Source organism: Coffea arabica, chromosome 3c (genome assembly GCF_036785885.1).
Source record: "Coffea arabica cultivar ET-39 chromosome 3c, Coffea Arabica ET-39 HiFi, whole genome shotgun sequence".
Lineage (NCBI taxonomy): Eukaryota > Viridiplantae > Streptophyta > Magnoliopsida > Gentianales > Rubiaceae > Coffea > Coffea arabica.
Genome location: NC_092314.1, coordinates 34,255,405 through 34,276,116, shown reverse-complemented (window position 1 = coordinate 34,276,116; position 20,712 = coordinate 34,255,405). Strand labels below are relative to the sequence as shown.

Here is a 20,712-nt window from a genome sequence, read left to right as displayed (position 1 = left end):
GTGAAACTGTGAGTTGATATAAGTACTGATTACCAAGTGCTAAGTATTGACGAAGCCTTGGTAAATTTTCCTGCTTATGCTTAGATATAAATTTGTTGGAACACAGGGCTAAGAATTGACGAGCCCTAGTGTTATTACTGTTTAAATTCTAATTGTGCAATATTGAGGAAATGTGATTTTGGATTGGAATCGAAAATGTGAGAAGTTGTACCGACCTTGTGACTCCAAGTAAACGCTTGACTAAGTAAATGAAAAATATTTTGCTTTAAGTCTCGAACGGTACAGATTTAGCATCGTATTGCTAAACATAGTGTCTACTATTTTTGCCTTAGAAACTTGGGCAACATGACTTTTATTCCTTAAGTTAGACTAGCCTTATCAATTTGGGAAAATGATTCTCCCAGACTCAAAACCTTAGTTTTGTTCCAAATTCCTTCCTTCTTTATAAATCGTTTAAGGCTAGTCGGAACTAAGGAAAATTTAAAAGGTGAAACTCGATCACTTTAGTTTTAAACGTAGAAACCTGCTTGGCAAGAAGAAAAAAAAAACCTTATTTTAGCAACATTTTTCAATAGACCTTACCCTAAAGCCTTAGCAAAGATTTTTGTAGGCACAACCACTCCAATGAACTTTTTTTTCCAAGGTATACTTTTAGCCTTGATATGAATTATCTTGCCGACTTATTTTAAGAAAATAATAATAGTATTTTCTTCGAGGAAAAGTATTCCAGGAATATTATAAGAAACTATTGTACGGTTCTCCCAAGCTCGATTCCAAGTAAAATATTTTGAGAAAAAGTAAACTAGCAACATGCTAGAAAACTCTACATGTGCAAGCCAAAAGTTCCAATAGAAAACTTATGGCTTAAATTCTGATATTCTAGGATTTTACGAGGACGCGGAACTCGATCCTCAATCCAATATCTGAACTTCACTCTTGGTGAGTGTCTCTGCTTGTTCTATGTTATGTGGTTAAGCGCTTTATCAATTCGCTATGTGATAATTGTCAAAATGCAATAAATGGTTTCTGATCCATCGAAGTGAGCAGTGTATACTTTATTGCACTAGCCGTTCGAGTGGTGACATGTGTGAAACATTTTCTAATGAATCCGTGAATCTAAATGTAGTTACGTCGTTGGGTGAATCCCTCGACGCATGAATCTGACTACAATAAACAATTCGTTGAAACTAAATGTAGTTACGTCGTTGGGTGAATCCCTCGACGCATGAATCTGACTACAATAACGTCGTTGGGTGAATCCCTCGACCAATCAATTACGGGTATATCTCGAGTATACTGCGTCGGTAGATGAAGTTGGGCCCAAAACAGAGGTATGAATGGTGACGGGTTAGGATTAAAATAAGTGTATCTACATGGAAATTAAGTAGGGAAAGTTGACGGAGGGTCAACTACGATGGTATCTGATCAAGCGTGGAAAATGGCTCCTGAGAGCCCTTGTATCCTACCTTGTGCTGTTACACGCTTTCCTAACTGTTTCAATTTGATTTAAATTATTAACCGCTGTTTGATTTATGTGATTGCATGTTTTGGGGCACCACTGAGCTTTAGCTCACCCCACGTTTATTGTTTTCCTTAACAGGTTCTGGAAACTGAAAGCTGGATGCTTACTCATGTTTTCCTTTTGGATTGTATTTGAATATTATAACTTATTATGTGGACTGTAATGTGTTATTTGAGATAATGCACTTTTCCTTTGGATTGCCACTTGAAGCTGGAAAATGTGTAACCTTAATTCGATTACTTAGCTTGTAAGCTGTATTATGGATTTATGCATTTTATCTATACGGTTTGCAATGACTTTGTACTTTGGTAAGTAGCACGTAGGACGTTTAAGGGCCTCGACTGGCGATTTTATCATCGCTATCTTTGAAGATAATGTGGCTTTAAGGATGATTCCATTCGAGAAAACTTGTTTTTGTAATAAATTAAGTTATACTTTGAAAGGATTTGGGCTAGAATGCTTGCGTGAGTCCTGGCGAGAGTCGGGCAGACGGTCCGCCAACCCTTTGGTTCGCCTCAGGGGGAAGTGGGGTCGCCATAGTAACAAGTTCTTAAAAACTCATTCCCTAAGAAATCGGAAAATTTCTGTTTTTAGCGACAATCTTTGAAAAATCAAATCTTGAGTTTGGCACATCTAAAAATGGAAAACTTTATATCGTCAGAAACTAGGTTTGAAGTACTAAAAGTTCCTAGAAGAACTTTTTCATGTTTCCAAACAGAAAGTATTCATTTTTCAACTCAAAGTTTCAGTTCCAAGAAAACAAGTTTGAACCAGTCTTGGTTTTCCAACTATCTTTGGAAATTCGGTAAAATTCACAGAAACTGAATCAGCCCTTGAAATTCATAACACAATAACAGTTCCAAACAAGGTTTCAAACACAACAAATGAAACTAAATTTGGAGTTTTGAGCATCAAGATATAATAGCCTAAATTCAGCTGGATCTTGCAAACTGATCGGTGAATTTCCAGATTTGAAGAGCAATCTTTGGGGCATCATTTGGATATCGAAATGGTCTTGAAATTACACCAAATTTGGTATACTGAAACTTCCATATGAGGACTATTTTTCCATCAAATTATAGGCAAAACCTCAAGTGGGAAGGTGGTTAAAAAAATGACTAATGTTCGTAAATTTTTCAAAGTAAATTTGCCAACCCACTCTTTCTTTCTTTCCAAAGGTTTTGTCCAATGAAATCAACCCCAATTCACTCCATTTTTGAAACCAAGGTTCCAGAAGTATTTAATAAGCAATTGATGGGTAATTGACATCAAAAGTTTTGAAACAAAACATCCCAAAACAACCCTGACCATTCAGCTAGCAAGAAGGGAAAAACTTTCCAGTTTCCAACTTTGTTGCACTTTCGAAATCAGACCACATCTCACTCAATACAAGTTCAAATTAAGAATGGTTATGGTGTTGTAAATTAGGTTCAAAATGGTACATTTTATCAGAAAGAGTCATTTTCAAGTGAGAGAAAATCAAGCCACAAGATGCAGCTTCTCCATTCCTCTCAGACAGACAGTCATAACAGGACAGTCAACTTTCCTGAATCACTACAGTTCACTCAGTTCGAACTAGCAGGTGATTTTTATACCGTTGGAAAGCTATAAATGTCTAATTTTGAATGCCACTAATGACATTCAATTTTGACTTTTGTACAGAGAGTTACATTTGAACAAAAAAGCACTGTCCGAGACCTCTGCTATACGTTTTCCATATGTAATTCTTGCCAAAACTCAAGTTTTATGCAACCAAATGAAATGATTTTTGCAAGGTACATTCTACACACAATATACAACATATTGTGACACCCCCACTTCTCCCAAGGGGGAACCTAGGGGTATCCGTGAAATGCCTGCCCAGCTCTTACCGAGACTCACTACAATCCGTAATTCAAAACTAGAAATACTTTAAATATTTTCAACATATAATTGAAGTACTCCAAAACATTTCGTACTTACAATTAATTGGCCTTCAAGCTTAAATACAACACAACGGAATATGTACTATAGTCACATATTATAATACAACTTAAAGTCTTCAAAAGGAAACAACTGAGTATTATTCACGAACACTCTCGGTCTTGAACCCTGTTAAGGAAAACAAAAACGTGGAATGAGCTAAACAGCCCAGTGAGGTTCCAAGACACTCTAGCAGTTCTAATAAATCAAGTAATTTGAGCATAACACATGAATGGTTCAAGATTCCACATTGGCACGTTAACATGAAACAGTTATCATTCTACAGAAATAAACACATATTGAAGGATATGGTGTTCCAGTGGAACCATTTCGGTCAACTTCACCTTACAACTTCAGATTCCCTCGGTCTGTCTGGCCATCACCTTATCCCTCCAGTGGTAATACTCGAGTATACCGAAACAGTGTCTCAGGATTTCAACCTATCCAACCGAGCCCAGTCCTGGCTCGAGCAGGTTAGTAACCAAGGGCAGAATGCGGTTCAGTTTAGAGTTTACAACATGCGCAAGTAATCAAGTAAATCGGTAAACAGTAAGTAATCAAATAGATTGGTAAATGGTAAGCAATCAAATAAATTGGTAAACGGTAAGTAGTTCACGATTAACGGTAGAAATTTGTCAGTTTGGTAGGTCGAATGAGATAAAGTACACACTCACCTTAAAACGGTGGAAAAGTTCAAATGAGCAATTATCGGTAGCACTTAATAGTTAAATACATAATGACCATGGAGTAAACATATCATAAAACTATTCAAACTGTAGATACCAAATTTTTGATTTTTTTAACTTTGTTTAATTAATTTAATTTTAGCTTTATGTGTTTCAATTTTAGGGTTCTTTAATTTTATTTTATTTTATTTTGTTCTGAGTTATTTTATTATTATTTATTTTATTTTATTTTATTTTTTAATTTCAGAAAACAAAAGAAATAGGAAAAAAAGAAAAATGACAAGTGGAAACTTGCATGTGGGACAAGTGTCCTTTCTTGTTTTTTAACAACACATCACCTAGGTGGCAAGGTGTCTAGAAACTTGTAGGATAGGGATTTTGGGGAAAAAAAAAAGGAGTAAGGTTAGTGGCTGAGTTAGTGGAGCAGAGGGAGCAAGGCCGAAAAGGGGGTGAAGGGGGAGGAACCAGAAAAACAGAGGGGGACGGACGAGGAAAAGAGGCAGAGGGCTGGGTCTAAGGAAAAGGAAAAAGAAAAGAACAGAAAAAGAAAAGGGGGCTTCGGTTGAAAAAAAGAAGGAGTGCCTCATCGGAGGCTAAAAAAAGAAACAGAAGCAAAGAGAGGGAAAAAAAAGGAGGGCGGCGGACATAAAGAGCTCGGGGAGGTTGGGGACGATCGCACACAGAAAAGAATCGGATCGAATTAAGGGTCCGTGGAGCCCGAAGAAGATGAGTTGTTGCAGAGCTTTGTTGAGAAGCATGGTCCCTGGAAGTGGTCCCTGATTAGCAAGTCGATTCCGGGTCGATTCGAGAAATCCTATGGGCTCCGCTGGTGTAACCCACTTTCGCCGCAGGGCGAACTGATGACACTATCAAGAACCACTGGAACTCCACCTTCAAGAGAAGGAAGCCGCCATCACCTCTGTCGCGCCCCATTTTTTAATAAGAAAAATAAAAGACGTGTTTAGGAAAATTGAATTTTTGATTCAATTTTTGATTGAAAAATGAATTTTTGATTTAAAAAGAAAATGAAAAACATAGGTCTAAATGGGACTTGAAAATGCGACGATTTGACCCAAAATATAGTTTAAAAAGTGGTTTTTTTTTTGAATGAAAAATGGAGTCGCCACTTGGTATAGAGTTAAGGTGTACCAAGTCACCTAAAAATGAATTTTTAAAGAAAAAAACGTAGAAAACCCCTTTTTAAACGACTCCAAATCTACGAAAATCAGAGAAAAAGATTCGGGAGTCACATTTGAAGAAAGGGAAGGCAAGGATAGGAATCCAAGGCACCCTTTCAATGTAGCCAAGGCTAGTTGCGCGATTTAGTCAAAAGTTTTCTGATTTTAACCTAATGATTTATCACATTTCGATGTACTATATGAATGCAAACCCTAGACCTAGGAGCGTATCGGGGGGTCGAAATGTATCTCCAAAGCTTACTTGGTACCAATCACATTAATTGTGACGCCCAATAAAGAATCTTTGAAAAAGTCACGAATAATGCAAGTCATGAGACTCGAAAGAAAGAAAAAGGAAAGAAAATAATAATATACAAATGTGTATGACCTAAAGGAATGCATCATAATGGGTGCGGGGGACTTATACTCGTGACTTCAGTGTTCCCTTTAATAGAGGGAATACGAGCGTGCTAAGGCTAGAGAAGCCAAACTCGTCCATATCCCATATGCAAGGGGTTTTTCCTAATCTAATCAAGCAAATGTACTAACCTAGGTCTAATACTTAGATGAAATGCAAGTCTAATGTCGTGTTTCATACAAAGGGGTAAGTAATATACATATAAGGAAAAATATGGGGGAAGGGATATACGTATAAGGAAGGATGTACATATATAAGAAAATGTCATGCAACATGGTAAAACCCTAAAGGTGAAAACATGCATGAGATGAAGTGTCACACAACCATGATCTAACGCTCGACGGGCTCCTAAGGGTCTAGCGTTGGACTAACCCATGTCTACAATTTCCCACTAGCATTGGACTAGTGAGAAAAGTCGGAAGAAAGAGCCACAACTAGCGTTGGACTAGTGTGGATTCGAGAAATTGACCACAACTAGCATTGGATTAGTGTGGTGACGTCACACATCGGTTACAATCAAATAAATCATGTGAGACCTACTAAAAGCATGTAAACACATAAATCACATATAGCACATAACAAGTAAGCATGATATCTAGATGCAAAAACCCTAGGAAAGCGAGTAACACATAACACATAGGCAAATAAAGCAAATAAAGCCCTAACTATTACATTCGAGGAACCCTACTACAATCTAAAAAGGGGGAAATACATAAATAAATAATTAAAGGAATACCTAACTATTACAAATTTGGCATTCAAGTGCCTTTCAAATGATCGATATACAAAGCTAAAGCCAATAAAGCAAATAAATAAATAAATGAATTAAATAAATAAACATCCAAGGGGCATGCAATTAAACATGTAAAGTCACATAGGGCACGTAGGGTCAAATAAAGTAAGAAATAAGGGATAGGGTCTACCTCCCTGGATTTGGAGCCCCAATGGTGTGAAATTACTTATTTACCCTCCAAAATACAAAGAAAAGGTCAAGGCATCACTTTAATTAACAAATAATCATAAAAGATAAAAGTGAATTGTGAAATCGAATCAATTAAATCATATAAACAACCCACATTTAAGAAGTCAAAAGAAGAAAGGACTTGATTGCAAAAAATAACAAAGTTCTGGGGTCTAAAATAAAAGAAAAATAAAGTTTAGGGACCTATTTGCAATTAAACTTGGGACCCAATTGAAAGAAGTTGAAAGTTTCTAGGGCCACAGCATAGTTAAAGAAAAATCTAGGGACTAATTTACAAATCTAGTTACCAGATTCTTAATCAAACAGGCCATTGGGCCATTTCCTAATTTCTTCTTGGGCCAAGACCACTTGGCCCAATCGGAAGTCTAAGGGACTGAAATGGGTCAACCCACTTTTTACCAATTAAAACCCAATCCAAATTAAACAACGGCCCAATCCTAAAACCCAACCAAAACTTTTGAATTGTAACCTTCCTAAACCCAACAAGAAACCCAAACAAATATTAAACCCACTTTTCAAACTCAACCAAATGTTATTACCCAAAAACCCAAATCATAAAACTAAACCCAACAAGATTAGCAAATCAACTAAAATAATCAAACCACAATCATGATCTAAATCCCAGAATTAATTTATCCACAAAAAGTCACATAAAATAGGCAACCTAGGATTAATCTCAAGAAAGACAAAATGAATTCAAGTTTTCCAAATTTTGGGGCCATGGTGAACAAGGGGAGACCTGAGGGGTTAGAATGCAACTTTGGAACATTTTTTCATGCAAAAATTTTATGCAAAACAACTACGAAACAATCAAAACAAGCTTCTGCAATAACTTTGGGCGGGCTGAAGTTGCTCTTCTGCAATTTCCTTTAGCAACCCAGCAAGATAGCAAAAGTCTGAGTAAAACCCACGCTTGGTCCGTTCTTCTATAACAATCATTAACACAAGATTGGATATGCAAACAAAGGTGACGAAACCCAGCTCTGTGGGCTGTTGCAGGAAGAAGGAAAAACAACAAAACATAAGAAACGAAATGCAGCTTTTCATTCAATCAAAATTTCCAACTCTCATCTTAACAGAATCCAATGATAAAACACTTCATGGGCTAAATTAAGGCAATGAAAATGACCCAAAACACAGAGCAGCAAAAAACACCCGAGCTTTATGCATTAAGGAAACATTACAAGCATTAGCAGCCTTATAACGCAACTGAACGTAAAATTGCAGCAGAGGCGTAATGACATTCACGGCAAGCATGCCCATAGCCCACCATCATGACATCCAAACACCAAAAAGAGTACAAACTTCAAGCAACCAAGCACTCCGGTATGAACGAAACATGCTTTCTACTTTCCCCATAAAACCTTAGATGTTATCACGCAAAGATCAGAAGGAAAACCATGCGACCTTAGCAAATTTCTGAGGCTTATTTGATACTTTGATATTTAGCAATCTCACGCGACAACAACAAAATTTAACAGCAACAAAGATTCAATCATCCTTCAGGTAGGAGTTTCACTTGGGCATTTTAACAAATAGGGAATGGGCATGTAAAATTCCAACAAATCTTTGCTCAAATGAAGTTACGGTTGACCCCAAAATTGTCAGAAAAAAAAACAGAAATTTCAACCCAATCAGCAAACAAAGCAGCAATCTTTCACCAAGAAATTGCAATGAAGAAACATAGGCAGTCTGCCAAGAAATTGTGATAAAAAAACCAGAGAGTTTCCAGCGTCCATGCTTAAAAGAAAAGACTGAAATTTGAAGGGAAAAGACAGCTTACAAAACTCTTGCTTGATGAAAATTCGCAGATGATGATGGCGGGTTCAATGAAGTGGTGGCAGCATGAGCGGTGGTAGTTCCTCTCCTTGCTCCCGTCGTTTCATTTCCTTTGTCCGTCCGCCTCTGTTTTCCTTTTGCTTCCCAGCCGCCTGAAGCTTTTTCCTCTGGCCCTTTCCTTAGCTTTTCATTTCTGTCCGAAGCCTTGCTCCTTCAGCCGTAGCTTTTCCCTTTCCTTTTTCTGTGTTCTTTTCCGCAATCTTCCCCCAGATTCCAGCCGCCACCCTTTGTCTCTTTTTTTTTGTTTGCTCTGTTTTTTTTTTCTCTCCAGCCTTGACCCTCTGCTTTCTTTCCGTCCCTCTAACTCAGCCGCCAACCCTTCCCTTTTTTTTTTAGAAACCTCTTCCCTTTTTCTTTTTTTTTTAGTCGGCCATCTCATCCTTTTCTTCTTTTTTCTGTTTTTTTTTAAATCCTCTATCCTACAAGTGTCTCCTCCCCTTGCTACCTAAGTGATGTGTTGTTAGCAAATAAGAAGGGACACTTGTCCCACATGCAAGTTTCCACTTGTCAATTTTTCGTTTTTTCTTTTTTTTTTCTGAAATTTAGTTTGAAGAAACAATAAAATAAAATAAACTAGAATAAAATAAAGTAAAAGACCTAAAAATAAAAATAAAAATAAAAATAAATAAATAAACTAAAAAACCTAAAAATTGAACACATAAATCTAAACTTAAATCAATTAAATAAACAGAGTTAAAAATAAAAAATTTGGTGTCTACAGTTTACCCCTCTTTGTCTGAGTTTTGGAAAAATTTGAGACAAAGAAATAGACCCCAAATACTCACCTGTGTTGTTCGGTTGCGAATGATTCGAATGAATTAAAACGGGACTGACCCAAACAGGAAGTTTAACATCGAGACTGACCCGAAAGCAGGAAATTTGAAATCGGGACTGACCCGAGACAGGAATTTTATTTTTTTTTTAAATCTGGACTGACCCGCAACAAGCAATTTAAAATCGGGACTGACCCGAAACAAGAAATTTAAAATAGGGACTGACCCGCAACTGGAACTTTAAAATCGGGACTGATTCGAACAAAATTTAAAATCATGGGACTGACCCGAATAAAACTTAAAATCATGGGATTGACCCGAATAAACTTAAAATCATGGGACTGAGCCGAATAACATCTAAAATCATGGGACTGATCCGAATAAAATTTAAAATCATGGGACTGACCCGAATAAAATCTAAAATCATGGGACTGACCCGAATAAAATTTAAAATTATGGGACTGACCCGAATAAACTTAAAATCATGGGACTGACCAGAATAACATCTAAAATCATGGGACTGACCCGAATAAAACTTAAAATCATGGGACTGACCCGAATAAAATCTAAAATCATAGGATTGACCCGAATAACATCTAAAATCATGGAACTGACCCGAATAAAACTTAAAATCATGGGACTGACCCGAATAAAATCTAAAATCATGGGACTGACTCGAATAAAACTTAAAATCATGGGACTGACCCGAACAAAATTTAAAATCATGGGACTGACCCGAATAAAAAATAAAAATCATGGGACTGACCCGAATAAAATCTAAAATGGGATGCACACTAGTGGGACTAACCCACGACTAGTGGCAGTGTAAATGAAATGCCTTGACAATCGGTCAGTGGGATCAAACCCGAGCCTGCCGTGATAAAACTTGATTTCAATTTTGATTTTTGATTGATTTTTTTTTTGCTCGATTTTTGTCTTCTTGCTGTTCGGTCTTTTCCTGATTCTTCTGATTTTTCCTAATGGAGAGAAATTTGTCAAAAAGAATTTGCCCCAGTATCGGGCCCTTTTCCTTTTTCTTCTTTCTTCTCTTTCCGGCATCGGCCTTCCACATCACCAGATGCTTTTTCGTCGATTTCATCCATAAATACCTGCACAGAGGACTTACCAAAGTATGACATGCACTTAAATTTCATGAAAAGAGTAGCGTGATTGATTCGAAAATGTATTATTTGATTCTTGGACGAAAACTTCAAATGTATTACAAAAAAATTGCCTCAGTGTAGGCTTATTTTACGAAATCTTATAAATAAAAATTTGCCCCCAGCATGGGGTCATTTTGCAAAATCTCTCAAATGAAAAATTTGCCCCAGTGTGGGACCATTTAATTGCAAGAATTTGTTTGGATGACTCTACATTTATTTGGACAATGTAAGGAACCATGTTTCTTAATAGAAAATTTCATGATGAATCTCTCGAAATAAAACCCAATTACAAAAGATTTCATTCCCCCATTAGCATCAATGTTTAAGGTAATGGGTCACCATTCCTTGTTAACTCATCTTTCAGGACCAATCAAGTGGGTGTTATTTCTACTTTCGAGATGGCTGAGGAAAAATGAGAAGTTAGGATCTGTCTTATTCTTGTGTCCAAATTGTATGTAATCCATTCAATATCACATCTTAGTGAAAGCAAATAGTATGTCGCCCCTATTTCTTAAGAAAATTTAGTCAACTACAAGCTTTTTAAGCTTGTAACATGTGGACAGAAACGATAACTAAACATGTGGAAACAGGTTATAGCCTTAAAATCACAAATGATTGATGGACTCCTCGGAAGCATAATCCTCACTTCGAGTTGTCATGAAGGATAAGTCCACGATGGACTTTATGAGCTTGTACTGTGGATTGAAAGCGATAGTTAAAGGAATAAAATTTTCAAGGACATTGCACTGAAGATCGCATTTTTTCAAAATTGCCCCTATTTTGGAACTCAAGGATCTTAGATTTGGTGACTCTCACCATCACTTAACGGGGACTTCAGCATCGAAATTTTTTGCATTTTCTTTGCATTTATTTCACTCGCTTTTTCTTCTTCTCTTCTTCCCTTTTTCTCCATTTTTCAAAGATGCCCTTGCGGATTTTCACATGATGAGCAGTGTCAAACTCATCTAATCAAATACATCTAAAAATTTTCTCGGCATCAGTACATGAGCATCACTTGCCAATTAGAAAATTTCTTGACAGAGATATTGCAAAAAACAGAAGTCAGAGCTTCCGGCTTTTGTAATGGGGCCAGGTGGGGTGTTTAGAAAGGTTAAGGCTTGAAAACGGATTTAAAAAACGGTTTGAATGACCTGAGATCGCATTATTACGCCAACCCTATTTTTAGAGTTAAATCAAAACTTGCCCCAATTTATTCTCGACTGATGCTCTTTTCTCTTTCATTTTATTTTATTTTCTTTCTCTTTTTGGCCTTCTGCCATTTTTGAAATTTTCAAAATTTGCCTCAGTTTATGTTCAACCGAGGTTCTCTTTTCTCTTTTTCTTTTGATTTTGGGACTTTTCTTTCTTTTTCAACTTCAACTTGCCCCAGTGTGGGGTTTGCGATTCTCAGGGGTTGCCAAACGAAGTATTTTATTCTGAAGGCTCAAAAGGGGTAACTAGAGATAGAATGTTTGATTGGAAAAGAAAAAGGGCCTGACTTTTCATTCTGTTTCTTACATTAACTCTGAAAGGAAAATTTTCATTAATGCGAAATTTTTTGCATGCATCTAAATCAATTAACCGAGGATGACTTCCGTTCATCCATATCCGTGAAACATAGAGGATCCGCCGGACAACTTTTCTTTCTTTTCTCTTTCTCTCTTTTCTTTTTTCTTTTCTTTTTTTTTTTCAAAATTGAAGTCCAGGTAGGATCAAATTTCTCCAATTTGCAATTCTCTCTTTTCCTTTAATTTTAGCGATTTTGCTTTTCTCTTTCTTTTGAAAAATTCTCCAATCTCCCTCTCCAATGTGGGGTGCGATCATAGGTGCTTTGAAAAGAACCACCGATTTTAACTCAAATGAGGATGCAAGGGGTAAAACAGTGTTTAGGTTGTAGAAACGATGGCCAAAGCATCATTCTTACGCTTCATGATAACCAAAGTAACGAATTGCTCATTGAAAATCCATTTCCTTTTGATATTTGAAAATTTTCCAATGTAAGGTAGTGATCATTAAGGCTCTTATTTGAAACGAAATTGTTCTTTCAAAGGCTCAAATGGGAGAACAAATGATAAAATCTGTATGGGTAGAGAAACGAACGCTCGAAGTATCATTCCAAATTTCCAAAATAAACAAGGATAATGCACATTTTTGCTTTCACTTAGATGTGAATTAAATATAATTAGATACCATGGACATTTTTCAAGCAAAAATTACCCCAATTTGTAATTTATGTGACTGATTTTATTTTGGGATTTATAGAAGTGGGCAAAATAGGAATTGTACAGTGAAGGAGAAAATGTATCTCATTGAACCTTTTGAGTGACCACTCACCATTTTTTTCTCTTTTTAAACTCTGAGCACTCTTATTGTATAGTTCCGATCACCAATTGAGTGTACGCAAGGATTTTAGAAAGCATACACTTGTGAATTTTCCGGCTGGAGGTTGAGGAAATCTCAATTTAGGTTTATTTCTTAAAATTCATCATGAAATCTCCAATGAGCCAAAGAATGAAATGTGCATGAATACAATAATTTTATTGCTAAAAAAGTTTGAAACAAGATTTCTTGTTCAATTACAATACAAATGAGAAAAACTTCTAAAAAGCTCCACATATACACTTTTTGTCTCCTTTTCTTTGGGAACAAAAATGTATTAACAAACAAAACTTTTTTTGACTAACAATTATGAAGTCTCTTAGACGGTTTAGCCTAACGCTTCCAACTAGATCCTTCATGCTTTACATTGTAGGATCTGCTCAAGAATCAAGTAATACTTTTTAAACTTTATCGGATCAAAATTGTTATCAGATATAGAAAAATATTTTCACCTTATTGAAACATTTTTATGAATGCAGGGGAAGGGGAAAAACAAAAGAAAAAACACCCTGAGTTAGTAAGCAAGACTATAAAATCGGTATGCATGTCCTATGAGGGAACCCCTTTTATGCCAAGGGTAGGCCTAGCATAAAAATGCAATCCTCTAGGGTAGGCACCATACCATACCTGATGAATCCGATCAATTGATTGAGTAAAAAAAAGATTTGAAAATTTTGGCCAATTGGAGTGAGAAGAGACATTTGTCTTAAAAATGAGGACGAAGTCCGAATGGATTGCTTGCTTTGGTCAACACATAAAATGATGTGTAAAAGAGCCTACTCTTGAAAGGATGGCAATGTCTTGACTAATTTATTCAGTAAACCTTAAATTTAAACCCTAAAGGGAATAAACAAGTCAAATGGATATGATGAAATTGATGATTTATTCAAAATTGACTAGATTACCTTAAAAAGGGTAAAATGGTCAAATGCATTGAATGAAACTTGATTATTTATTCAAAATTGAATGGATAACCCTAAAAATGAATTACACTAATCAAATGAATTGAATGAAATCAATTGATCAAACAGATCGAGTGAAATGATGATTTATTCAAAATCGACCGAATTGCCCTAAAATTAGGCAAATTGGTCAAATTGATCGGACGAAATTGATGATCTCCTCAAAATCGACTCGATTGCCCTAAAAATGGGTAAATTGGCCAAATGAATGAAATGGAATTGATGATCTCTTCAAAATCGACCAGATCACCTAAAAAGGATAAATTGGTCAAATGAATTGATTGGAATTGATGATTTATTCAAAAATCGACCAGATCATCCAAAAAGATCATCCAAAAAGGGTAAATTGGCCAAATGAATTGATTGGAATTGATGATTTATTCAAAAATCGACCAGATCGCCCAAAAAGGGTAAATTGGCCAAATAAATTGATTGGAATTGATGATTTATTAAAAAATCGACCAGATCGCCCAAAAAGGGTAAATTGGTCAAATGAATTGAATGAAATTGACGATTTATTCAAAAAATGGGTTGAATTGTACACCTATTGGTAATTTTCAAAAATTCATTGCGATGCATTAGTCTATGAGCCTCCTAAAATCAAGATTTGGCCTCAATATATTTATCGTCTCAACAATGAGGAATCATTTGTGAATTACTTCGAGTTATTGTCCTTTACGCAAGGGATGTTTACCAATTATGTTAAAACGGCCAAAAGATGATTGTTAGATGCTCATATTCCAAAGATTGCTCTATGAAAATGATCGGATCGTACCTTACCTTGTGCACTACCCGTTCGGACAATACAAAATGTAAACGTGCAAGTCTCATTGGATTATATATCCGAGACACAGGGCGGTTTATTCCTAGCACGGGATCCCCTAAATGGTATTTCCTTCTAAGGTGGATGCATGATGCCAATTTATTAAAGCAATAAAATATACAATTTACATGAAAACGTGACATAAGGAACCCTTTATATGTCAGGGTAGGCCTAAAAATGACATGCCATTATTAATTTACGAATAAAATATACCGAAATTTCTAAACGTGCAATAGCCTATCTATAAGGGTAGGTCCTAAAAGAGGATCACGCCAGACCTCTTATTTCCTAACGTTTGTGAATGCAAAAGATAAGAAACAAGGAAACGTTAGTTCAACACATAATCACATAACACGTTGGACAATTAGATGATATAAAAAGCAACAAAGATAAGTAAGGAAAAAGGGTAGGACCCCTCCCCTCGTGCATAGTGTCCTTAATAGGGTAAGATCGACTCTACCCTAGGTAATTCTAATATGGATGCATGAGGTTTGGCTCACAAATGCATCTAGACTCAATAAGGCTTCGGCTCCCAAGCCTTCAGACCTAAAGGCGAAGGGTCATCACTTCCAGGGCCTTCGATCGGTGGCTCGAGTGATCCCTTAGGTAGCGCTATGGGCGCAGAGCACACCATCCGCCTACCCAAGGCAATCAATTCTAATCCTACAAGGAGGTGTGGGAAGGCGCCCACGAAAAAGAAAAAAATAGGGTAAATAAAACTATACATGCACGTATGAAGTGCTCCGTTTGGAGGGGAGGGATCGAGAACCAACGCGAGGCTCTAAGGTAATATCCCCCCACCCAAATGCAATGCAAAACGCAAGATCACATCACATAAATCATTCATCCATCAAATCAATCGTACGCAAATGTGTGAGGGAGTGAGTTGATACGCGCGAAATGCAAAAATCCTAAAAAAAGGAAAAATGCAACCCTAAACCTCCAAATGCGATATATGAAAAGGTTAAAAGAAGAAAGAGATTGACTAGATCAAATTTGCTCGGACTCTCTAAGTCCCCAGTGGAGTCGCCAGCTGTCGCGCCCCATTTTTTAATAAGAAAAATAAAACACGTGTTTAGGAAAATTGAATTTTTGATTCAATTTTTGATTGGAAAATGAATTTTTGATTTAAAAAGAAAATGAAAAATATGGGTCTAAATGGGACTTGAAAATGCGACGATTTGACCCAAAATATAGTTTAAAAAGGTTTTTTTTTTTGAATGAAAAATGGAGTCGCCACTTGGTATAGAGTTAAGGTGTACCAAGTCACCTAAAAATAAATTTTTAAAGAAAAAAATGTAGAAAAACCCTTTTTAAACGACTCCAAATCTACGAAAATCAGAGAAAAAGATTCGGGAGTCACATTTGAAGAAAGGGAAGGCAAGGATAGGAATCCAAGACACCCTTTCAACCTAGGCAAGGCTAGTTGCGCGATTTAGTCAAAGGTTTTCTGATTTTAACCTAATGATTTATCACATTTGGATGTACTATATGAATGCAAACCCTAGACCTAGGAGGGTATTGAGGGGTCGAAATGTATCTCCAAAGCTTATTTGGTACCAATCACATTAATTGTGACGCCCAATAAAGAATTTTCGAAGAAGTCACGAATAATGCAAGTCATGAGACTCGAAAAAAAGAAAAAGGAAAGAAAATAATAATATACAAATGTGTATGACCTAAGGGAATGCATCATAATGGGTGCGGGGGACTTATACTCGTGACTTCAATGTTCCCTTTAATAGAGGGAATACGAGCGTGCTAAGGCTAGAGAAGCCAAACTCGTCCATATCCCATATGCAAGGGGTTTTTCCTAATCTAATCAAGCAAATGTACTAACCTAGGTCTAATACTTAGATGAAATGCAAGTCTAATGTCGTGTTTCATACAAAGGGGTAAGTAATATACATATAAGGAAAAATATGGGGGAAGGGATATACGTATAAGGAAGGATGTACATATATAAGAAAATGTCATGCAACATGGTAAAACCCTAAAGGTGAAAACATGCATGAGATGAAGTGTCACACAACCATGATCTAACGCTCGACGGGCTCCTAAGGGTCTAGCGTTGGACTAACCCATGTCTACAATTTCCCACTAGCATTGGACTAGTGAGAAAAGTCGGAAGAAAGAGCCACAACTAGCGTTGGACTAGTGTGGATTCGAGAAATTGACCACAACTAGCATTGGATTAGTGTGGTGACGTCACACATCGGTTACAATCAAATAAATCATGTGAGACCTACTAAAAGCATGTAAACACATAAATCACATATAGCACATAACAAGTAAGCATGATATCTAGATGCAAAAACCCTAGGAAAGCGAGTAACACATAACACATAGGCAAATAAAGCAAATAAAGCCCTAACTATTACATTCGAGGAACCCTACTACAATCTAAAAAGGGGGAAATACATAAATAAATAATTAAAGGAATACCTAACTATTACAAATTTGGCATTCAAGTGCCTTTCAAATGATCGATATACAAAGCTAAAGCCAATAAAGCAAATAAATAAATAAATGAATTAAATAAATAAACATCCAAGGGGCATGCAATTAAACATGTAAAGTCACATAGGGCACGTAGGGTCAAATAAAGTAAGAAATAAGGGATAGGGTCTACCTCCCTGGATTTGGAGCCCCAATGGTGTGAAATTACTTATTTACCCTCCAAAATACAAAGAAAAGGTCAAGGCATCACTTTAATTAACAAATAATCATAAAAGATAAAAGTGAATTGTGAAATCGAATCAATTAAATCATATAAACAACCCACATTTAAGAAGTCAAAAGAAGAAAGGACTTGATTGCAAAAAATAACAAAGTTCTGGGGTCTAAAATAAAAGAAAAATAAAGTTTAGGGACCTATTTGCAATTAAACTTGGGACCCAATTGAAAGAAGTTGAAAGTTTCTAGGGCCACAGTATAGTTAAAGAAAAATCTAGGGACTAATTTACAAATCTAGTTACCAGATTCTTAATCAAACAGGCCATTGGGCCATTTCCTAATTTCTTCTTGGGCCAAGACCACTTGGCCCAATCGGAAGTCTAAGGGACTGAAATGGGTCAACCCACTTTTTACCAATTAAAACCCAATCCAAATTAAACAACGGCCCAATCCTAAAACCCAACCAAAACTTTTGAATTGTAACCTTCCTAAACCCAACAAGAAACCCAAACAAATATTAAACCCACTTTTCAAACTCAACCAAATGTTATTACCCAAAAACCCAAATCATAAAACTAAACCCAACAAGATTAGCAAATCAACTAAAATAATCAAACCACAATCATGATCTAAATCCCAGAATTAATTTATCCACAAAAAGTCACATAAAATAGGCAACCTAGGATTAATCTCAAGAAAGACAAAATGAATTCAAGTTTTCCAAATTTTGGGGCCATGGTGAACAAGGGGAGACCTGAGGGGTTAGAATGCAACTTTGGAACATTTTTTCATGCAAAAATTTTATGCAAAACAACTACGAAACAATCAAAACAAGCTTCTGCAATAACTTTGGGCGGGCTGAAGTTGCTCTTCTGCAATTTCCTTTAGCAACCCAGCAAGATAGCAAAAGTCTGAGTAAAACCCACGCTTGGTCCGTTCTTCTATAACAATCATTAACACAAGATTGGATATGCAAACAAAGGTGACGAAACCCAGCTCTGTGGGCTGTTGCAGGAAGAAGGAAAAACAACAAAACATAAGAAACGAAATGCAGCTTTTCATTCAATCAAAATTTCCAACTCTCATCTTAACAGAATCCAATGATAAAACACTTCATGGGCTAAATTAAGGCAATGAAAATGACCCAAAACACAGAGCAGCAAAAAACACCCGAGCTTTATGCATTAAGGAAACATTACAAGCATTAGCAGCCTTATAACGCAACTGAACGTAAAATTGCAGCAGAGGCGTAATGACATTCACGGCAAGCATGCCCATAGCCCACCATCATGACATCCAAACACCAAAAAGAGTACAAACTTCAAGCAACCAAGCACTCCGGTATGAACGAAACATGCTTTCTACTTTCCCCATAAAACCTTAGATGTTATCACGCAAAGATCAGAAGGAAAACCATGCGACCTTAGCAAATTTCTGAGGCTTATTTGATACTTTGATATTTAGCAATCTCACGCGACAACAACAAAATTTAACAGCAACAAAGATTCAATCATCCTTCAGGTAGGAGTTTCACTTGGGCATTTTAACAAATAGGGAATGGGCATGTAAAATTCCAACAAATCTTTGCTCAAATGAAGTTACGGTTGACCCCAAAATTGTCAGAAAAAAAAACAGAAATTTCAACCCAATCAGCAAACAAAGCAGCAATCTTTCACCAAGAAATTGCAATGAAGAAACATAGGCAGTCTGCCAAGAAATTGTGATAAAAAAACCAGAGAGTTTCCAGCGTCCATGCTTAAAAGAAAAGACTGAAATTTGAAGGGAAAAGACAGCTTACAAAACTCTTGCTTGATGAAAATTCGCAGATGATGATGGCGGGTTCAATGAAGTGGTGGCAGCATGAGCGGTGGTAGTTCCTCTCCTTGCTCCCGTCGTTTCATTTCCTTTGTCCGTCCGCCTCTGTTTTCCTTTTGCTTCCCAGCCGCCTGAAGCTTTTTCCTCTGGCCCTTTCCTTAGCTTTTCATTTCTGTCCGAAGCCTTGCTCCTTCAGCCGTAGCTTTTCCCTTTCCTTTTTCTGTGTTCTTTTCCACAATCTTCCCCCAGATTCCAGCCGCCACACTTTGTCTCTTTTTTTTTGTTTGCTCTGTTTTTTTTTTCTCTGCAGCCTTGACCCTCTGCTTTCTTTCCGTCCCTCTAACTCAGCCGCCAACCCTCCCCTTTTTTTTTTTAGAAACCTCCTCCATTTTTCTTTTTTTTTTTTAGTCGGCCATCTCATCCTTTTCTTCTTTTTTTCTGTTTTTTTTTAAATCCTCTATCCTACAAGTGTCTCCTCCCCTTGCCACCTAAGTGATGTGTTGTTAGCAAATAAGAAGGGACACTTGTCCCACATGTAAGTTTCCACTTGTCAATTTTTCTTTTTTTTTTTTTGAAATTGAGTATGAAGAAACAATAAAATAAAATAAACTAGAATAAAATAAAGTAAAAGACCTAAAAATAAAAATAAAAATAAAATAAATAAATAAACTAAAAAACCTAAAAATTGAACACATAAATCTAAACTTAAATCAATTAAATAAACAGAGTTAAAAATAAAAAATTTGGTATCTACAACCTCCCCTGAATCCACCATTGCTTGAGAATCTTTATTTAGGAAGGGTTGTAAGTCATCTTCCTCACTTAAAGTTTCATTTTCTTTTCAAGTTTAGGCCCTTAAAATTCTCAAAACCGGGAATTGTTTATTGCAAACTGCCTACTGATTGTCCACAATTCTGAACATACATGCTCTACTTGCTTGATTGGACTGAATTTCTTTGGTTTTTCGACAAATTTCTGGATTAGTTATGTTTCAATTTGAGCAGAAATTTGGTAAGATTTTGATGCCTACAACCCGTTCAACGAAATGCCTGACTGGAAATTCTAATTGAAAATCAATTTGCTTTCATTTTTGCGTGTGAGGAAAACTGGTTAAGTCAGCGAGCTCATCTCCTGGCGTTTGAAAAATTGTGATGTATTGGCGTTTGGCATTTTTTCCGTTCTCTTATGCTTCCTGAATTGATGTTAGGAGAGGGAGCTGTGGATTTCGTTGTCTGAGGAGAATGTCTAGAGTTGCGACTGTTTTTTTTTTTTTTTTTATAGTGCTTTGCTTGTAAGAACAACAGGAATGGCAGATTGTTGTTTAATCTGTTGGGGAAGATGATCGTTTGTCTAAAATCACAATTTCAGTCCTTCCATTTGCTTTTTATTTTGTAATTTAGTCCCAGAGTTCCAGAGCTTCTGATTGTGACCCTCAAAACCTTCATAATTCCTTCAATTAGGCCCCTATTTTTGTTGCATTGGGACCTCTCAAGTTTCCCTTGTTCTGATGTGGCCCAGAGAATTAGACAGCTTA

The 20,712-nt window shown here is 36.5% G+C and overlaps 1 long non-coding RNA gene across 1 annotated transcript; it reads right to left on the bottom strand.

Moving 5' to 3' along the window:
- Nucleotides 1–14,810: 14,810 nt before the first annotated feature.
- On the bottom strand, nucleotides 14,811–19,555 carry LOC140037695 (uncharacterized). The gene is made up of 2 exons (XR_011841682.1): nucleotides 19,162–19,555; nucleotides 14,811–18,368 (listed from the first exon to the last, which is right to left on the bottom strand). It is a non-coding gene; the product is annotated as an uncharacterized lncRNA (long non-coding RNA).
- Nucleotides 19,556–20,712: the final 1,157 nt, after the last annotated feature.